Raw genomic sequence first — 21338 nt, 5'->3', positions numbered from 1 at the left:
AATGTACACGATGATAATGATAACGGTGGCAATGGTGATGATGATGACCTAGACCCTATCTGTATGTTGCTGTTATCTTTGAGACATGTAGAGACGACTTAGTGCAGGACACTGAATGCAGGCAGCCAGAATTCTCCTAAATGTCTTGAAATTGCTGTTGAGCACCATAAGAGGCCGATAATGGTCATCTCCCCTTTCAGCAGACAGCTTGAGGACCGATATATGGATGCCATCAACAAAGGCAGGTGGGATCTGCACTGCAGAGTTCATCAGTTCCTGGTATATCATAACCCATGGGGCATCATAACATCATGGAATGTATGATAAAACTGTGTTGGGAGACCGTCTGGGCCCAGCGATTTGTTGGTCGCTCCTTTGGTGGCGTCCCCTGCCGTTATGGAGTACTTGATGGTCACCACTGCGTTTCCATCGAGGGTCGGAGACAGCAAGTGGAAGACGTCATCCATCTCCATAACATCCTAATCTTCTGGTGCTTAGAACCACCGGTAATGATCTGACAGGGCGTTGGCGATATCCTTTTGGCCCATCAGGCGCTGGCCATCCAGTATATCCAGAGCAGGGGTCAATACTTTTCGACATCTGTGACGTTCGTAGAATATGTGATACAAGGTCAGCAGTTCTCCCCCGATGTGGTCTTGACTACACACACGACCAAGTGTGCCATCGAGACAATGACATGTAATCATTGTCATCTTTACTTGGAATCGCCAGACCTCAGCCTGATATCCTGGCTGCGGCAGTTGGGCGTATTTCTTCAGCAGCGGCGTAAAATGATATTCCATGGTTTCTGTTGCGAACACATAGCCCCTCAATCGCAGTTCGTCATTACACGCCGCAGTGCAGGTTTTGCGCAATCAAACCAGGATCATGGAAGGAAAGGTCAGATGCTGCCTCTCACAGTTCCTCCAGGTCTACACTATCCTCTGCCGTCACTCTGGATCCCCAGGAAGCACTACATTCATCTTCCATGTGCTCCTGATCCGCCACACCCTCTATCGTGGGAGGGAGATGGTGCAGAGGTACAGGTAGGTATCATGATCCATGTAGACTGGTAGCCATATGTCAGCATCAAGCGTCGCTGCTGTAAGTCTCAGGAAGACATATACACTCCTGGAAATGGAAAAAAGAACACATTGACACCGGTGTGTCAGACCCACCATACTTGCTCCGGACACTGCGAGAGGGCTGTACAAGCAATGATCACACGCACGGCACAGCGGACACACCAGGAACCGCGGTGTTGGCCGTCGAATGGCGCTAGCTGCGCAGCATTTGTGCACCGCCGCCGTCAGTGTCAGCCAGTTTGCCGTGGCATACGGAGCTCCATCGCAGTCTTTAACACTGGTAGCATGCCGCGACAGCGTGGACGTGAACCGTATGTGCAGTTGACGGACTTTGAGCGAGGGCGTATAGTGGACATGCGGGAGGCCAGGTGGACGTACCGCCGAATTGCTCAACACGTGGGGCGTGAGGTCTCCACAGTACATCGATGTTGTCACCAGTGGTCGGCGGAAGGTGCATGTGCCCGTCGACCTGGGACCGGACCGCAGCGACGCACGGATGCACGCCAAGACCGTAGGATCCTACGCAGTGCCGTAGGGGACCGCACCGCCACTTCCCAGCAAATTAGGGACACTGTTGCTCCTGGGGTATCGGCGAGGACCATTCGCAACCGTCTCCATGAAGCTGGGCTACGGCCCCGCACACCGTTAGGCCGTCTTCCGCTCACGCCCCAACATCGTGCAGCCCACCTCCAGTGGTGTCGCGACAGGCGTGAATGGAGGGACGAATGGAGACGTGTCGTCTTCAGCGATGAGAGTCGCTTCTGCCTTGGTGCCAATGATGGTCGTATGCGTGTTTGGCGCCGTGCAGGTGAGCGCCACAATCAGGACTGCATACGACCGAGGCACACAGGGCCAACACCCGGCATCATGGTGTGGGGAGCGATCTCCTACACTGGCTGTACACCACTGGTGATCGTCGAGGGGACACTGAATAGTGCACGGTACATCCAAACCGTCATCGGACCCATCGTTCTACCATTCCTAGACCGGCAAGGGAACTTGCTGTTCCAACAGGACAATGCACGTCCGCATGTATCCCGTGCCACCCAACGTGCTCTAGAAGGTGTAAGTCAACTACCCTGGCCAGCAAGATCTCCGGATCTGTCCCCCATTGAGCATGTTTGGGACTGGATGAAGCGTCGTCTCACGCGGTCTGCACGTCCAGCACGAACGCTGGTCCAACTGAGGCGCCAGGTGGAAATGGCATGGCAAGCCGTCCCACAGGACTACATCCAGCATCTCTACGATCGTCTCCATGGGAGAATAGCAGCCTGCATTGCTGCGAAAGGTGGATATACACTGTACTAGTGCCGACATTGTGCATGCTCTGTTGCCTGTGTCTATGTGCCTGTGGTTCTGTCAGTGTGATCATGTGATGTATCTGACCCCAGGAATGTGTCAATAAAGTTTCCCCTTCCTGGGACAATGAATTCACGGTGTTCTTATTTCAATTTCCAGGAGTGTACTTGGTCAAGTCGACTTGCCAAATGCCTGGTAACGTATGTGTATCTCTGTCTGTCGCTGTGGAAACTCTGCAAGGTGTTGACAAGGTGAAGGTCTTGCACCAGGCGTCGCAGTTCTCTGCATGTGCTAAAGTGTGGTATTTGATCCTGTGGTGACAGGACACAATTGAAGTTATCCCCTAGGATAATATGATCATAGTGTCCCTCGAATAAGGGCACGACCTCCTCTGCATAAAATCTTGTATGGTCTCTCGTCTGTACTAGAGAGAGCATGTAAATTCACAATCATGACATTCTGATATCTGACAGCAAATCTTTGTGCTGACAGAAGGTAGGCAAACATGATGACTCCCTTCATAAGAATGGTCGTACCACAGCCATTATCCGTGCATGGCGCCTTATAAACGTTGTATCCATAAATGGATAGGAACTGGTCGAGGCACACTTCCTGGAGGAGTGCGTCATCTAGATCTGACACCCAGAACAAGTCACGAAACTTCTACATCTTGACCTCAGAACTGATGGTATTGAGGTTGATGGTGCCAATCCAGTAGGCCTGGCGTGGGGAGGCTGTATTGTTGGCGCTAGTTGGGTCATGTGCAAGGACAGAAGAACGCCCCACCATCAAGAATGGGTCCCCTCCCATGTGCACTGCAATTTAACTGTCGTGATGTGAAGCAATTGCAACCGCTTTAGCTGCTGCTGCAGACGTCATGTCCTCGATATTGTCGGCCCATGCAGTCAGGCTTGTGCAGTGATCAGCCCTGGAATTAACAGGGCAGCTGAAGGTTGCAGTACATCCAAGATAGGGTCAGATACTGAAACCCTTTGCTGTCCATCATCGAGAAGCATGGCACTGTGAGAGGTCTCCTTCGAATCCGCTGCTGATCAAATCACGTCAGAGGATCCGACGGTCACGTCTTCCCGCTGGGCATGGTCGCCACCGTCGAGATCTTCGTCTTCAGTTGACATCGTCATGGAGGTATTGGATGGAGCCAGTCGACGTTTCTTCCGTCGATTTGGAGCGACTGGGTGTCATTTCCATCAGGTACAAAAGCGTCGGTTCTCACCGACAAATCTGCGACGGCCACCTCTCCCGCAGGGCTGTTCCCCTCCGCATTGCAAAACCAAAGACAGGGGTTGCTCTGGCAGTACAAAATGTCCGTTCGTAGTGCGCTGCCACCACTGCATCGGAGCCTGCTCAGTGTCGACTGAAGGTGACTCTTCAGTCGACAGTCAATCATCAGTTGGAAGGGCCACCACGTATGTCAACTGGAGCATCGTTACATTGGGCGACATCTTCTCATCTCCCTTTGGTATCGCGTAATGTTACGTTGCATACAGCTTGATCTGAGATGTCCCTCTTGTTCGAATCTCGAACAGGTCTTTGGCTGGCCGTCGTAGCTTAAGATGGCACGACATCTGCCATTGTACAAATTGGACAGGAAGTGTTTAGCAAGGTCTATGCGCACCTGGCATGCCCCATTCAAAACTTTGTAAGTAGTAAAGTGTGCCCATTTTTTCACTGTATGGCTTATCACAGTGCCATAGGGTCTCAATGCGGCAATTACCATTTCTGCTAGTACCTCAGATGGCAACTCCAACACTAGGGCCGTCCTCTAGCACCTGATTGTTCCACTTTCACAGAGCCAGTGTGTCTATCCGAAAGTCTGAATTAAAGGTTGATTGTTTTTTGGAGAATACTTTCACGAGCTGCGTCATCCACCAGTTGCACATGGAGAGGTGAATCCCTATTACTTCGTGATGATCGATGTGAACGTCATCTCGTAAAAACTCTTCGATTTCCAACGCTTTTAGTCGCGCAAACTCGGCCGTAAAACTGAACTTCAGCGTCGACTTTCGTCCTGAATATGTCACGGCTCTTCGGTGGAAGTAAGCTGTGCGGTGATGGCTGTAGATCACAGCAACACCACGCGCGCCCTAACGCGGCAGGGACATAAGCAGGACGTCCGAACCGCTGCCCTGCCAAAGGCAGACTCTCGACTTCGGCCACAAAGGCAGGTTACCGTAAATAGTCACCGTCAGATTAGAAGTGGCGGCTCGCCACCTTGGTGCAGGGGGTCAAAATGTACCTGTAGCCAGTCTGATGCCCCCACAGCGGACCTAATGGGTCTGAACGTCACACGTCCATAATGAAGCTAGAACCAAACGCCGGCCGGTGTGGCCAAGCGGTTCTAGGCGCTTCAGTCTGGAACCGCGCGACCGCTACGGTCGCAGGTTCGAATCCTGCCTCGGGCATGGATGTGCGTGCTGTCCTTAGGTTAGTTAGGTTTAAGTAGTTCTAAGTTCTCGGTGTAATGGTCGCCTGGTCGTAGATATTGCTAATTGCTATAATCGCACTATTTCACTCCCATTTACGGAGCTTGTTAGCACTTGATGTTAGGTTGGCGCCATTAAAATGCATTGTGTTGTGGAAATCGCTGCTACTTGCTGGATCGCTGCTGTCTCTCGATGCTGATGCTGGCTCTAAATCTGGTTGTCTAGGGTTAAAAACATGAGGTCCCGTGTTTTTTTATGTGCTTTTGATGATAAAGAACGAGCGAAACCAACAAATATGTAAACTTCAAATATTTATTACTCTGGTGGCCATCTTAATTCCACTGTCCACCAAAGACCATGACACAACACAAAGTAGTACTTCCGTTACATGTTCTTTGCATTGTTTATCCACCTCAAACAATAACACACAAACACACTTTACCAAAGTGACATTCCGACTGCCTCCTGACCGTTCTTGCTGCTTGTATTTATAACATTGTCAAAGAACTACTAAAAAGAGATATAGTTTACAAGTCACATGTACATCTGTTATCATAATTGGTGCAGAAAAGTTATTAATTTGCATCGAGTGACATAATTTAACATGTTATTAAAATGACAGACAGATTTGTTGACTTGATAGAATAATTCTTTGTTACAAAAAGGCCGTTTTTTAGAAGTTTGTCAATTGACTTCTCTAATTTGCATAAATAAGTAAATAACATGAATTATTAAGAATTACATTGGTTTTCGTCTAAAATAGGATTGATTTCGTGAATACTGAGTGAAAACGCTCCTAGTGAACAAATAGGTTTCACTGGGTGATTTTTATTTAAGGAGATCCAAAATACCTAAGTTGGCCACTATTTTTCGTACTTCATATTAATTATTTAAGATGAACTTAGTGTTTTTACATGATGACATTTGCTATATCAGTGATCAAGTGATATAAACTTTTGTGAGGGTCAGTTATTCAGTATAATTTAATGGGTTGACTGTTTATGCAGACATGTTATGCAATCATTGTTAACATACACAATAACTTTTCTATAATCATAAATACTCGTTAAACTGGTTGAATTTGGAGGGTATCGCATACTTCGGTACAGTAAAGCTTTTAATATGTTCCGTTAGAATACCCCCCTCAGGTAATATCATTTACAGAACGTTAATGATATTAGCCGACTAGGAGAAATGTGTCAAATGGTTAAAATTTGGAAAAGTACTACTTTAATAATTTTTTTGTTTTACTATGCATAATGTGTATGTATGCAATGACCGTTACACCGTTTCAAAATGACTTTTTCCTGCAAATATTTTAGTTGTGTTGTTTCAAATGCACTTTGTGTTATGTCATTCAGTATGACAGCATAATAAAAATAATTAGTAATATATGAAAGTAAAAAAAATGTTAATCTTTGCTCCCAGTGAGCCACATGGAAAATGATTAAAAACAGACACAAATATATCACATGCGATTTTAAGATATATCAAAAATGTATGTAAATTATTTCAAAGTCAGTTCTCATTGAGTCACAGATTAATCAAGATAATAGAAGGAACATAAATATATTACATAGATGGACAGGTCATATGTCCATAGGAAAATATTGCAACTGTCTGCTCTTTTTGAGCCACATAAAAGAAATGAAAACAAAGAACATAATTATATGTATGGACATGATATATAAACACAAACACTAGAGTAGTCACATGTATGGGTATAATATGTATTTGCAAAAAAAGGAAGAGTTTTTTAAACATTGTCTCCCATTGAGACACAGTCAAGATAGTACTAGAACATATGAATACCAAAATTGGACACTTAAATTGGTCACAACATAACACAAACATCAAACTTGGTGAACATCTGATTAGCTGTAGAAAGTTGTTCACAAATCTTATGCCTAAGAACACAATAGTCACAAAATGATGGGTCTTGCACAACAATTTTTACATTGTCTTTTATTTGGTGCAAATATGTCCCATATTCAATAATACAAAAGGAAAGTAATAAATGTTTGTCACCTTCTTGCCCATTGCAAGTAAAGAAGATGTCTCAAAATTTAATATTCAATAGTGACAAAAAAAAATATAAAAACATTCTCTCAGAGATCTGGAACTTCTCCATGGTCTGTGTCTGTATTTGACACACCCAGTAAAATCTTTGCTGATAACATGCTTTACGGAAAATGGGTAAGTAACTGTATTCAAACAGGGAAATGTGCTTAATCATGTTTATATGGTTTCAATTCAGTGATGTTTCTTAATCCAAATAACCTTCTTGATCTGGGAAAGATAAGTCTATACGCATTAGGATGTGGGCTTTCTTTTATTTCAAATGGAGAAATGTCAATGTTTACTTTAACATATGGACAACCTAGCTCAACATCTTTGTCTATTTCAGTATTTTCAAACAATAGATCATTTTCAATTTCTTTAGTTCCTAAGACTAATGTCTCTTTCCTACACTTAGACACACCCCTCTCTGTTTGCAAAGCATTGACATTTAAACATAAACCTTTGTTTTCATCTGTTCCTTTTAACACTGTGTTGTCACTTAACAAACTACTGTTTTCACCTCCTTTTTTATAAAGTCCACTACAGATTCTTGTCCACCATGTAGGATACAAGGTTGCACTTACCTTTGCTAATTCTTTCCAAAAGGCATCTTTGTTTATACAGTTTCCATAGTTGTTCCACAAAACTTCTAAAAACTTTTCCCCTTTTTCTTGAAAACACACATTTACATTCCATCCCTTTATATTTTCTTTAATATTATTATTATTACCATTCTCATAGATCAGTGTTTCATAGTTCCCAATAGGCAATAGCTTGTCCTCAGATACACATTCCCTAGTCTGCATTTCACTTAAATTAACCTCGTTATTACCCATATTTCTCACATCACTTACCTTTACCTCATCATCACTTTTCAATTCTACAAATACTTTTATTTCTTCCTCCACACTCTCATCAATAACATCACTTGATTTAGGTACATTATTTAAATGTCCCTCTATTACTTCTTCCTCCTCCTCCACAACAACCCCATATTCAGTTTCCCCCCTATGTATCTGAATCTCAGCAATTGAGTCTTTGGCTCCATTAACCACTTCGTCATCCCCCTTCTTATCAAATAAACCCCCCAAAATAGATTCTATTTGTGGTGTGTCTGACTTGTTATTAACACCAGTATCTTTTTCAGCCCAACTATGGAACTCTGCAATACCTTCAACTTCTGCACTTTCACTAACTACCTGTGCTTGAACACTGTTTTTATTAACTGTATCACTTTTACCCATAGTATCCCAAAACCTTTTATTAAATTTTAATTTATTCTTTCTAACAACATCAGTATCTTCATGGTATTTACTCATTACATTGTATCCTCTCCTTTTCCAGTTTCGGTTATGTGTTGTCATATCATAATATTGTCTAGCCCCAAAACTACGGACATCTAGTGGGACTGTCCACCGTTTCCTGGCTGGTTCCCTCGGTCTGTCCGTTTGTAATTGTCGTTTTGTTCACTAGTTTCAACAAACCCCCTTCTATCTTGTTCTCTTCCCCAATACCTATTTCTATCATTCCTGTTATCTCTCCTCCATCCTCCCTCCTGTGTATTGTTTCTGAAATCATTTCCATATCTCCTATCTCCCCTATTTGGAGCATTATTTCCAGAATTTTCAAAGTCTCTCCTCCCATAATAATCTCTATTTACATTCCTGTTCCACCCCCATACTGGTTGTTGCCAGAGCCAAAACTTTGGTTATTTTCTCTTTCCAAGGCCCTATCTAATCTATCTACAAATTTCAGGAACTCTTCCATTGAATCGTCTGGTCCATGGACCATTTCCCACTGCAGTCTCTCTGGTAACCTTCTTTTTAAAACATCAATTTGTGTCATAATATCAAAAGAGTTATTCAAGTGAGCAAGTTTTTTCAATTGATCTCTGCAAAATTTTTGCATTCCCCCTACTTTCCCTCTATACACTGGTCCATTTAGAAATTCTGACTTTAATCTGGCTTGTATGGATTGTGACCAAAATTTGCAAATAAACTTAGCTTCAAACTCTTCAAAAGTATTCCAAGAATCATTATTCTCATTTGCCCAGGATAGGGCCTCCCCTTCTAGAAACCGTTTTACTAACTTAATTTTTATGTTATCTGACATTCATACAACAAACATATCCTTACATTGGTGAATAAAGTCAATAGGGTGCAGATTTTCACCAGGAAAGCATTTCACTTGGATGTGCCCATACATTGTATTTTGATTGTAAATCGTTTGTTTGGACATCAATGCGTCCTCCAATTGTGTATATTTAGTGTGTATATTTTCTACTTTTGTATCTACATTAGTGGTATACAGGTTGTATTCTTGTTTAAGGTTTTCTGATGTTTTGTCTATTCTCTGATCTAATCTTTCAACTTCAGTATCTACTCTGTTGTAGATGACAGCAACGCCGTCTGTGTTAGCTTGTATGTTTTCATTTAAACTTTCAACTTTAACTTGAAATTCTTTTCTGAAGTGTATCAACTGTTCTCTAGTGTCCTTACTGAGGGTAGTTTTAATTTCCTCACACTTCTCATTGAGATGAGTATTTAATAGATCAAAATTTGAACTTACTTGTTCACTCGATTGTTTAAGTTGCGAGCTTATTTGAGTTGCAAAGGCTGCTAGCCACTCTGTTAAGTTTAATTGTTCACCATCCCCTGGTTCAATTTTTACATTTCCTACGATCTCATCCCTCTCAGGTACAGACATGTTAACTATTAATTATTTTAAATTCAACAACAACAAAATACCTTGCTATATGTAGCTATGATGTCGTGATCGGTGTTCCTGTTGGCTTTCTTCACTTCTATTCGGTTTTGTCGAAGCTGAAGTCTTGATTGATGAATTCCATTGACATAATGCAGACGTTAATCTTCCGAGCGCTGTGATGATTGTTTTTCGTAGTCGCACATACACACGTTTTTTCCGTTTGACATATTTTCACTGCTGCCACACTGCACAAATAAACTAGTTTGGACTGCTAAGCACTTACGAATTTTATCGCTGCACTATTATCATCGATGCACTTAACGATCCTGGACGAGCCCCCACTTTTGTAATGGTCGCCTGGTCGTAGATATTGCTAATTGCTATAATCGCACTATTTCACTCCCATTTACGGAGCTTGTTAGCACTTGATGTTAGGTTGGCGCCATTAAAATGCATTGTGTTGTGGAAATCGCTGCTACTTGCTGGATCGCTGCTGTCTCTCGATGCTGATGCTGGCTCTAAATCTGGTTGTCTAGGGTTAAAAACATGAGGTCCCGTGTTTTTTTATGTGCTTTTGATGATAAAGAACGAGCGAAACCAACAAATATGTAAACTTCAAATATTTATTACTCTGGTGGCCATCTTAATTCCACTGTCCACCAAAGACCATGACACAACACAAAGTAGTACTTCCGTTACATGTTCTTTGCATTGTTTATCCACCTCAAACAATAACACACAAACACACTTTACCAAAGTGACATTCCGACTGCCTCCTGACCGTTCTTGCTGCTTGTATTTATAACATTGTCAAAGAACTACTAAAAAGAGATATAGTTTACAAGTCACATGTACATCTGTTATCATAATTGGTGCAGAAAAGTTATTAATTTGCTTCGAGTTACATAATTTAACATGTTATTAAAATGACAGACAGATTTGTTGACTTGATAGAATAATTCTTTGTTACAAAAAGGCCGTTTTTTAGAAGTTTGTCAATTGACTTCTCTAATTTGCATAAATAAGTAAATAACATGAATTATTAAGAATTACATTGGTTTTCGTCTAAAATAGGATTGATTTCGTGAATACTGAGTGAAAACGCTCCTAGTGAACAAATAGGTTTCACTGGGTGATTTTTATTTAAGGAGATCCAAAATACCTAAGTTGGCCACTATTTTTCGTACTTCATATTAATTATTTAAGATGAACTTAGTGTTTTTACATGATGACATTTGCTGTATCAGTGATCAAGTGATATAAACTTTTGTGTGGGTCAGTTATTCAGTATAATTTAGTGGGTTGACTGTTTATGCAGACATGTTATGCAATCATTGTTAACATACACAATAACTTTTCTATAATCATAAATACTCGTTAAACTGGTTGAATTTGGAGGGTGTCGCATACTTCGGTACAGTAAAGCCTTTAATATGTTCCGTTACATCGGGGACTGATTACCTCAGATGTTAAGTCCCATGATGCTCAAAGCCTTTTTAGAACCAAACAAACGCTCTATAACACTGGAACAGATATGCTTGACCTCCTCCCCAAACTCTGTGTGCTGCACGCTTTAAACTTTTAAGGGGTCTGATGGATCGAGAGGAAAAGTCCCTCAAGTGTGGCAGGTAAGTAAATATCTGGTAGAAATTGGTGTCCACATACCTCACGACTCGTTAAAATTTAAAATGGTATCCCTCAGTATGCGTTCTGGGATATGAAAAGGGGACAGGAACGGTTAACAAGCAAAACATACAGTTTATTTTCTGGCGATGACTTACGACCACTTCTTTATGCCCATTTCTCCAGTCTCTTAGTAGTCATTTGCAGGTTACATTATAAATCACAGGTAACTAACGCTCACGTTATGACGTGTACTTGAACTAAACCTGATTTTATCCTCGTAGTAACGCCACTTTTATGCTACTGGCCCGAAATCTGTAGACATATGCCTACCAACTTTCGTTTATGTCGCACAACTCCTCCTTGGTCTTGCAATTTGTTTCTGTCAGTGTATTTTTGTAAGCACATTCAGCACATATGTGGGTCCGGTCGGCAGAATGTGTTGCGAATACAGTTAGTAGGATAGAAGTAGTAAATTAAAATACAATGATTTAAAAACGGTCTTGATCGCAGACGATGTTAACTTATGACCGGTTTCACCGTTTTAATTAACAGCCAGCATCAGAGTTTGAACTTTGTTTCTTTCATAATTTTGTGAGGGTTGTCAGCGACAGTAGGTTTTGGAAAGATTTGAAATTATGTGTGAAGTTTCTTGGAAGTCAAAAATTGCCCGTATTCTAAAATACTGGGCGAACAAAGAATGGAATTCGCGCGTCGTTGGCTACATTCCTTTTTCATCCTTACTTCTTTGATAGATGGGTGTTCCTAAACCCTACAGCGATTATCTCTAGACAGTAAGTGATATGTGTGCCAAGTTTGGTTGAAATCGGTCTAGTGTTTTTGGAGGGTATGTGGAATGCACATAAATACGTACATCCATTTTTGTATTGTATGGATTCCTGTCTTCCCCTGAACTCTTTTATAGTTTTATTTTTCGTCAGTCAATCGACTTAGTTCTTCTGTTACCAAAGGTCCCATCTTAGTTACCTTTCTTGTACCTATGTCTGACTGCAACATCTGTGATGCCCATTTTTAGAGATGTCCACTCCTCTTCAACTGAACTGCCTAGTGTACTGTTCCCCATCGCAGTACCCGCATACTTAGCGAACTTCAAACGCCGTCTCATCACTCATGAGTACTTCATTGTACCATTTCCTTCCACTCAGACTCCTCCGTACGATTCTCCTAAACCTCAGTCGATTCTTCATCGATACTAAATTATGATCTGAGTCTGTATCTGCTCCTCGATATGATTTACAATCCAATATCTGATTTGGGAATCTGTGTCCGATCATGAAGTAATTCAGCTGAAACTTCCAGCGTATCTGGGTCTTTTCCAAGTTTTCTTCCTCCTCTTGTGATTCTTGAACAAGGTATTCACTATTACCTTCAGAAATTTGTTACAGAACTCAAAAAGTCTTTCTCCTCCCTGATGCTTACTGCCTATCCTATATTCTCCCGTGACCTTTTCTTGTATTCCTTCCCCTAAAACCGGATTTCAGTCCCCCACGATTATTAGATTTTAGTCTCCCTTTACATACTGACTTACCAGTTAAATATTCTCATAATTACACTTCTTCCATATACTCATTTTCCGAAAGCGACGCCGGCATTTATATCTGAACTACCGTTGTCAACATTGGTTTGCTGTCGAAACTGATGAGAACAACCCTATCACTGAACAGCTTCATGCCCTACTTTCCTACTTATATCGCATCCTAATACCGTTAAACTGTTTCCTGCTACTGCTGGTATTACCCTATATTCGCCTGTCCAGAAATCCCTTGCAGTACCCTCCCAGAGAGCCGAATGGGGGACTAGTCTGGAATCTTTCACCAATGGAGTGATCATCGTGACATTTTTGTAGTTACATGCCACATGCCCTGCAGATGTACATTATGTATCTTTAACTCAGTGGTTTCCAGTGCCTAGAATCTTCATACCGTTCATCATTGCTGACTGTTCCGCCTTTCGTGGACATTTTCCCATTAAATGGGCAAGGGACTGTCCTGAAACTCTGTCTGATACTCCGTCTTCTTTGACAAGGTCATCGGCTGAACGAAGATGACTTCTTATGCCGGAAGTCTTCGGCCGACGTTGCTGATGATTCTTAATCGAAATTTAAGCAGCGACCGCGTTTGAGCCCGGGATAGAGAACGTTTCGATTAGTAGTCAATGATGCTCCCCTAGGCCACAGGTGAAAGAGAAGACGTCTTTATGTTTTACATATCGACTCCCATTACTTATGTCACGTCGTGAGACAAGTCCACTTCTGCACAGGAACCTCTATGTGCTCTTCCCACCTGTCCACTTGCTCCTCTGCGTTTCACCGTGTAATTCCTCCTGCAATGCTGAGGCATTAGCTTTTAGTTCCTTCTGCGTGTATTTTTGCCTTTCTACATGCTGAATCAGTTTTTCGACACCAAGTTGTTTTTCGATTTCTTTCCATCTCTCTTGCATCCACTTCATCCAGGCATCCATTCATTTCGTGTTTACTTCATTGCGAAGTGACTTGCACTCCTCTATTCGTGTCATCTGCTGAACGTTTATGCTCTTCCTTTCTTTCGTCGATCTATTATAGTATTTCTTCAATCACTCGAGGTTTCTTTGCATTATCTTCCTTGTACCTTTATCGGTCGATCACAATTATGTGATTTCCTCTTCTAGAGATGCCAATTCCTCTTCAACTGAACAGCTTATTGTGGCATTTACTATCGAAATATCTGCAGCTTTAGGATACATCAAACGTATCTCATCATTCCTCACTTGTTCAGTACTCCACTTCTTTCGTCATTGGATCTTCTGGATGATTCTCATAAACTCCAATCTACTCTTCATCATTACTAAATTGTGTCCTAAGTCTAAATCTGAAGACCAACATCTAATATGGGAATGCTGTCTCATCCTGGAAGTAATCCAGCTGAAATCTTCCATGTGTCTGAGTATTTTCCAAGAACATTCACCTGTGTTGTGGTTTCTGAACAGTGTGTTCGATATTAATATCTCAAATCTATCGTAGAACTAAATTAGTCTTTAACTTCCTCGTTCCTACAACCGAGCCTACATTCTCCTGCAAATCTCTGTTACATTCCTATGGCTCCTATTGCTTTCCAGTCACCCAGCTTCAATTCACGCCCCTACCCATCTTAATTTTCTCTTTCTTAAGTTGTCAGTATTGCTGATGCTCTCCGATATTGGAATAACACCACAGCTTTGTACATAACGAAGAAATCCTGTGCTTACCTCAGGCAAGAGACCGGGGTTCAAGTTCAGGTATTGGAACAAATTTTAATTCGTTACTTCAGCTTCTGTCCTTATCGAAGATAAATTTTTAAACTCAGTATGTCTCCAGGAACGTGTAATTCCATCAGATGCTAGCACTGAGTTGTTTATAGCAACTCACTCTCTGCCTGTACTTTTTCCTCTCCTTTCGTTTCACACTCTCTGAGGTAGATTTGGTCAGTCAGTTTTTGTATGTTGTTCTTTTCTCAGTGCTCAGTTCATTCATTCTTTCTGATCTCCTTTTCCTCTCTTCTTCTAGAATCATGTGTTTGGGTATTTGCGTAGATTCGTCTTGGAACCTAATATTTTCGTCTTTAGTAACTAATTCAGGTATTTGATCGATTAGTGTTTTTTTCTGAACTCCTTAGTTTCTCGGTTTTGTTAAACCATCTGGAGTTGTTTTGCAGTTACGGAAAAAGCCAAGGATTTGTTTGCTTAATCTGTTTGGCTTTATTCTGAGAAGAAGCCCATAGAAAATTATCCTCCTTTTTCGCACTGCATGTGAAAGTCTTGTTCGATTTTCTGGTAGAGAGTTTAATTTTTGATGTAAACTATCTTATTATCTTGGAATTTTGTTCGTGTGATTTTTCTTAAAATTTTTCTTCCCTTTACCTCAAGTTTCTCCTTTAGGCCTTTGAAGTTCATGTTTAGTGTTTCTGCTACATACAATGTTTCTAGCTTTATCACTGTCTTGCAATGTGTAATTTTGGACCCCCACGAAAGGGATTATTTGTTGCATGGATATTTTGTTAGTTGGAAAGCCAGTTCAAGTTTATTTTTTCTCGAGTACATTACTTTGCTTTTCCCAGAATTCCAACTAATCCACTCTCAGAGACATTTAAATTCGTTCACTATTTAAATCTTTTGTTCTTGGAGTTTGAGGTGTTAACGTGAGTTCTCGATGTTTGTCATGACCTCAGTTTTTTTGAAGGAGATGTGAAGACCTATTTTAGCTGCTTGTTTCTTTAGTTCAAGGCCTGTGATTCTTCCATTGTTTCGGCAAACAGGGCCATATCACCTGCAAAAGCTATGCAATTTACCTTAAGGCTCCTCTTTTTGCTACCCAATCTTATACCACTCTTTATATTTGTTTTCCATTCTCTGATTACTTTCTCAAGCGCACAACTGAACAGCAACGATGAGTGTCCATTCCGCTGTCGTACCCACGTTTTTATTTAGAAGAGTTCTGGTAGTTCACCCATGAATTTAACTTTCGAAAATGTGTTTGTAAGGGTCGCTTTCTTGATACTAGTTGTTTTCTTATCCGAACCCATTTCTTCCAGTGCTGCTAATAGAGATTCTCTGTCAATCGAATCATATGCTTTTTTCAAATCAATGAAGGAGAGTAAATATGTATTTGCCCTTGATTTTTGGTATGACATAATGTTTATAAGTTTAATATTTGTTCTGAAACCTCCCAGGTATTACATGATGTTTCGGCCCAGTTGTGGCTCTACACTGTTCAAAAGGACTTTAGAAATAATCTTATACGGTATATCCAGCAGTGATATTCCTCTATAATTGTTATGGTCTATCTTTAAGCCTTTCTTGTGGTTAGGGTGGATGAGAGCTATTCTTCATTCTGCGGCTCTCTCTTCTTCTTTCCTGATTTTATCGAAAATACATTGAATATATGTAATTGAATTTTTGCCAGCTTCTTTCCATAGTTCGGTCATTATTTGGTTTTCTACAGACACTTTCTTGTTTTTCTATTCTAAAGTTACCTTCTGTAGTCCTTCAGACGTTGGTGGTTCTGTATCTGGCTTCTCGCTGTTACTTGGGATGGATTTAAATTTTTCAGGGATGGTTTCACAATTCAGGAGCTTCTCAAAAAAAAAAAAAAAAGGTTCAAATGGCTCTGAGCACTATGGGACTTAACATCTAAGGTCATCAGTCCCCTAGAACTTAGAACTAATTAAACCTAACTAACCTAAGGACATCACACACATCCATGCCCGAGACAGGATTCGAACCTGCGACCGTAGCGGTCGCGCGGTTCCAGAATGAAGCGCCCAGAACCGCTCGGCCACCCAGGCCGGTGCTTCTCAAATTAGGCTACTAGTATCTTGCAATTTTCCGTTTTATTGTGAGCGATGGTCCCATTTACATCTCGAAATTGAAGGGTGGGCACTTCGTATTTTGATAACCTTTATTTGAACGTTCTGTAAAAGCTTCTTGTGTTGTTTTTAGTAAATTCTTCATCAGTTTGGAGAAGGGTTTTGTTTTAATGAGTCTTTTTAATCCTTTTTATACTTTTATATAACAGTTTTAACGCTAATGAAATTTAATCTGCGTTCTTCTGTTTTCTGTGATTGCCAATTTTGCCACGTCTGTTTACCTGTTTCAATGAGGGCATAACATTCAAACGACCACTTAGGGTGTTTTTTGCTTTTTACATTGGGTGCTATCCATTCGGCCATAGTACTGTTTCCCTTGATATCCACCCAACTTCAGGTCTGAATCGTTTCTGGTGCTTTTGTGAATTCATCTGATTTTAATATTTTTTCGGTGTTGTACTCTCGATCCTTGATTTGTTTTACGCTTTCTTTCCTGCTTGGGATGACTTTGAACTTAATTTTAGAGAGGTAGTGCTCCGAATTCTAGGTACACCAATGACTACCCTAATATTCACGATTTCTTTGCGCGAAAATTTCTTTCTTGCCACACGATCAATTTTTAAATTCTCCTAGGTTGGGATTTGGGGGTGTTCATGTCTTTTGTATTCGTGATAGCTTTTTTAAAAGCTGTAGATTTAAGAATTAGGTGGTGTGCTTGGCAAAGTTCTATTAGCCTGGTGCAATTCTGGTTTGTTCTTTTGTGGGCAAGATAATCTCCAACAGTTTTCTTATATTTTTTCCTTTACCAATCTATGCAGTAAAGTCTCCAAGAAGAACGATGATGTTTTTTATCCTGAATTTTCTGAATCATATTATCTAGCTGATTCCAAAAGGCTTCTAGTTTTTGTTTTTATTATCTTCATTCATAGGTGTTTGGGCATTGATGATTGTGTAGATTTTGTTTGTACTTGTGAATGTAAGACTTGAGTCTCTCCAATGGGGAATCAAAGTTAACTATTGAGTTCAAGATTTTTTGACGACTATAAAGGCTGTTCCAAGATGTGGCACATTTTTCATCACTCTCAGTCCCACTTTCCCTTTGTATATCCTAAAAGCTTCAGAGTCGCGTTTCTGGAATGGCTGCTATGAGTATGTTGTGGTCCTTTAGCGCATCTGTCAGTTGTTTTAGTTTTCCAGTCTTCGACAGTGAGTTTACATTAAAAGTTGCTAAGTACGTTGGTTGTTTATATTGAAATTTAGCTGAGGTTCCAAAACTTGTCTTCGTGCAATGTTGCAGACTCCCCAAAATCCGAATGTCTGCTGACGTAATGACTTATGGTGGATCGTCCACCTGGGGTAAAATGGTTTACATCACAGACTTCCGTAATTGATGAACGTTATTTTGGGAGTAGCCCGAGAGCCACAAGAAAATACAACCAAGATTGGGAGTCTTGCAGGTAGTTCTTCCGCTCTCTCCGACGTTGGGAATCTAAGTTTCCTCGACCGTCTTTGAGACCGTTGACCAGGTTTCACCTAATAACCCTAGAAAGGGGCCCTTAGTGGGTGCTACCATCTGGAGCCAGATGGACCCATGTTTATTTACGAGCTGTTAGATAGGGCCCCGAACTTGGGATTGGCGCTGCTGGAGTTTCTGCATATACGATTGTACGCTGCTGTTAATATTACCCATCATTCATCTGACCAGAAGACCTCATTTTCTCTCCATCTCACTTCACTAACTCCCACTGCGTATGGACTGACCCATTGCATTTGTAGTTTTAGACTTTCCAGCTTCACTACCACATTCAGACTTCTGACATTCCACACTCGGACTCCTACACTTTTAACATTTCGTTGGTTATTTAATAATATTCTCAAGGTCACCTTCCCACTGCCAGTTCTTTCTAAATTGCAAAGTATAAGGTAGGAAATCGGATGTGTCCTGTAGGAAAGATTCTAGCAGTTATCTAAAGAGATTGAGAGAAATCGACGAAAAGCTGAATCTGGATGTCATGATGGGGATTCGAATGGCCGACATCACGAATATGAGCTCAGTGTCACACCATTGAGCCTTGTCGCTCAATTTTTCCAAATGGAGTCGTTTAATTCTGTGGTGCAGAACTCCATTGATGGCAACTATGCGCTCAAACTTTAAAGTGGTCGTGAGTATCAGTTCTGACGTTTAAAATCCATTCCAGTTTCTATTGTTTTATTAAGGTGAAAAGCCGCTACATATTAGTCATTGTAAACGCTAATGCTTAGGTTCTTTACAGGTCCAGTATGGGGCCGAAGCTGATCGACACGCACTTCAGCGACGTGTGTGCTTAGGTTGTGGCCTCGCGTAGCGTCTTATTTACAGCTGAAGTAAGGAACTGCAGTGTATTCACTTTATAATAAATAAAAGTTGATAGTGTTCATTGATTTCAGTGCTGCTCCAACCCCGTAGCCCACGATATTTCAAGTGGAAGTCAGTGAAATATCGTATGGATCCCACACACCAGAAAGAATTGTAAAATTTAGTATAGCTGATATGCACATAATGCAATTTGCAATGTGTTTATGGAGGTGTATATACGTACTGAAAAAGATTGTGGCAGATTGTTAAGCTTTATTTTTTCCCAAATATTGGACGATACATTTCACATATTTAGTTCGATTTATGTTTCGACGATTACTTTACTTACTTTACTTTATTCTCTTATAAAAATTCTTATCAAATTGAAATCATTTCAAATGGAATTTCTCAACAGGAATGCCAAAACAGTTCACATAGGCCTAAAATATTGATGTAACAATTGATATTCCTGAAGGCAAGCTCGCACAATAAAGTGAGACTGCGTCAGTCATCGAAATTAACAACGATCTACTGAGGAGACCAACGAAGAAAAAGAGCCTGATAAGCGTTCCAGGGTACAATAAGCTACAAATTATCGAGAAATATGAGTATAATTCCTGAACTGGGCGTCGAACAGTTTATGAGGTAAAGCTTAACCGTCGGTCATTTAGAACACAATGGCGTCAAGGCATATAATCAGTAAAGTTCTGAAACTGAAGATAAACATTTCGCCAGAGCTATATGTTATTGGCTCTTGTAATTGTGACCTTGCACTGAAGAGCCAAAGGAACTGGTACACCTGCCTAATATCGTGTAGAGCCCCTGCGAGCACGCAGAAGTGTCGCAACACGACGTGGCATGGACTCGACTAATGTCTGACGTAGTGCTGGAGGGAACTGACACCATAAATCTTGCAGTACTGTCCATAAATCCATGAAAGTACGAGAGGTTGGAGATCTCTTCTGAACAGCACATTCCACGGCATCCCAGATACTCAATAATGTTATTGTCTGGGGAAATTGGTGCCCAGCGGAAGTGCTTAAACTCAGGAAAGCGGTCCTGGAACCACTCTGTAGCAATTCTGGACCTTTGGGGTGTCGCACTGTCCTGCTGGAATTGCCCAAGTCCATCGGAATGCGCAACGGACATGAATGGAAGCAGGTGATTAGGCAGGATGCTTACGTACGTGTCGCCTGTCAGTCATATCTAAACGTATCAGGGGTCGCATATCACTCCAACTGCACACACCCCACACCAGTGGGAACCGCCCCAGCTTGAACAGTCCCCTGCTGACATGCAGCGTCCATGGATTCACTAGACTGTCTCCATACCTGCATGTCAGCATGCAATACATGAATAGCTGGGCTCCCATATTCCTCGAGATTCCATATTGACTCCAACTTAAAGGTGTCATGCAGCCACAAAAGTTTTTCATAGCCTTTCACATAAACTATGCCATCTTTATGATTATAGTTTGAGTGAAATCGCCTTATTTTCATATGACACTCCTGCAGCATCCCATCACTTTCTGTGATAATGAGAAGTAAGTCATGCAATGGTTTGACGAGTCGTAGCACACTGTACTGTACTAAACGATTTGGTTAAAGCAATGATTGTGGAACCCTTCGTTAATACTTGCACAGGGTTAGAGAAAACAGTGAATTCAAAATCTTTAAGCACAGGATGTCCACAATGGTCTTAAATACACAGTATATTCGCAACAATATTTGCATTTTGAGACGTCACTGTGAGATATGCTTCACGTGGTTCAATAACTTTACACTTATACTACATAGCAGTATATGTGGTTAAACAATTATAGAAAATGACAAAGAAAAGTATATGCAGTATAGGAAAGTAAAAGAGGAGGATAAAAGTGAGGATACTCCTGTTAACAGTGATAGTGAGCAGGACACAGAGGAGTCAGTTTGCAATTAGAAAAACAGTTAGAGAATGTGGATCTTGGGGATGAAACTTTTATGCTGTGAAGCCGATCTCAAATTAAGAAGGAAAAAATAGATTCAGAGGATGAAGACAAAGGGGTAGTAAATAGTACTGAGGAAAATGGGCAACTATCGATAGATTTGTACACATTGCTGCACAGTATGAATACACAGCTAGTAGCACAAAACAAATTTACCAAAATTCTTAGTGTACAAATGCAAGCACAGTCTAAAAACACTGAAAGTATAAGCTAAAAACTGGAAAACCGAACTAAAACTAGTCAGAAACAAACTGAATGAGCAAATGGAAAAAATAAGCACAAGTTAAAAAAAGTATACGACAAAATAGGATTCCTAACTGGGGGACTCTCTAATATAAAGAAAGATGCAAAAAATTAAATGAAACTATTAATATAATTCAGGTATAAATTGTTGACATTAATGACAGATTTGAAATTGAAACAGAGAAAATACAAGAACAGGTCGAACCTATGGTGGACTCA

The 21338-nt window shown here is 41.0% G+C and overlaps 1 long non-coding RNA gene across 1 annotated transcript in view; it reads left to right on the top strand.

Annotated features, from left to right (window-relative positions):
• Nucleotides 1–19037, top strand: part of LOC126163099 (uncharacterized) — a 49443-nt gene extending 30406 nt beyond the window's left edge. Inside the window, exon 3 of the long non-coding RNA XR_007535159.1 lies at nt 18831–19037. This is a non-coding gene — a long non-coding RNA (uncharacterized LOC126163099). The remainder of the gene's footprint in view (nt 1–18830) is intronic.
• The last annotated feature ends 2301 nt before the right edge of the window (nt 19038–21338 follow it).

The sequence above is a fragment of the Schistocerca cancellata genome, chromosome 2 (assembly GCF_023864275.1).
Source record: "Schistocerca cancellata isolate TAMUIC-IGC-003103 chromosome 2, iqSchCanc2.1, whole genome shotgun sequence".
NCBI classification, from domain to species: Eukaryota; Metazoa; Arthropoda; class Insecta; order Orthoptera; family Acrididae; genus Schistocerca; species Schistocerca cancellata.
Note: the sequence above shows the minus strand (reverse complement) of the source record. Positions and strands in the feature narration are given on the sequence as shown.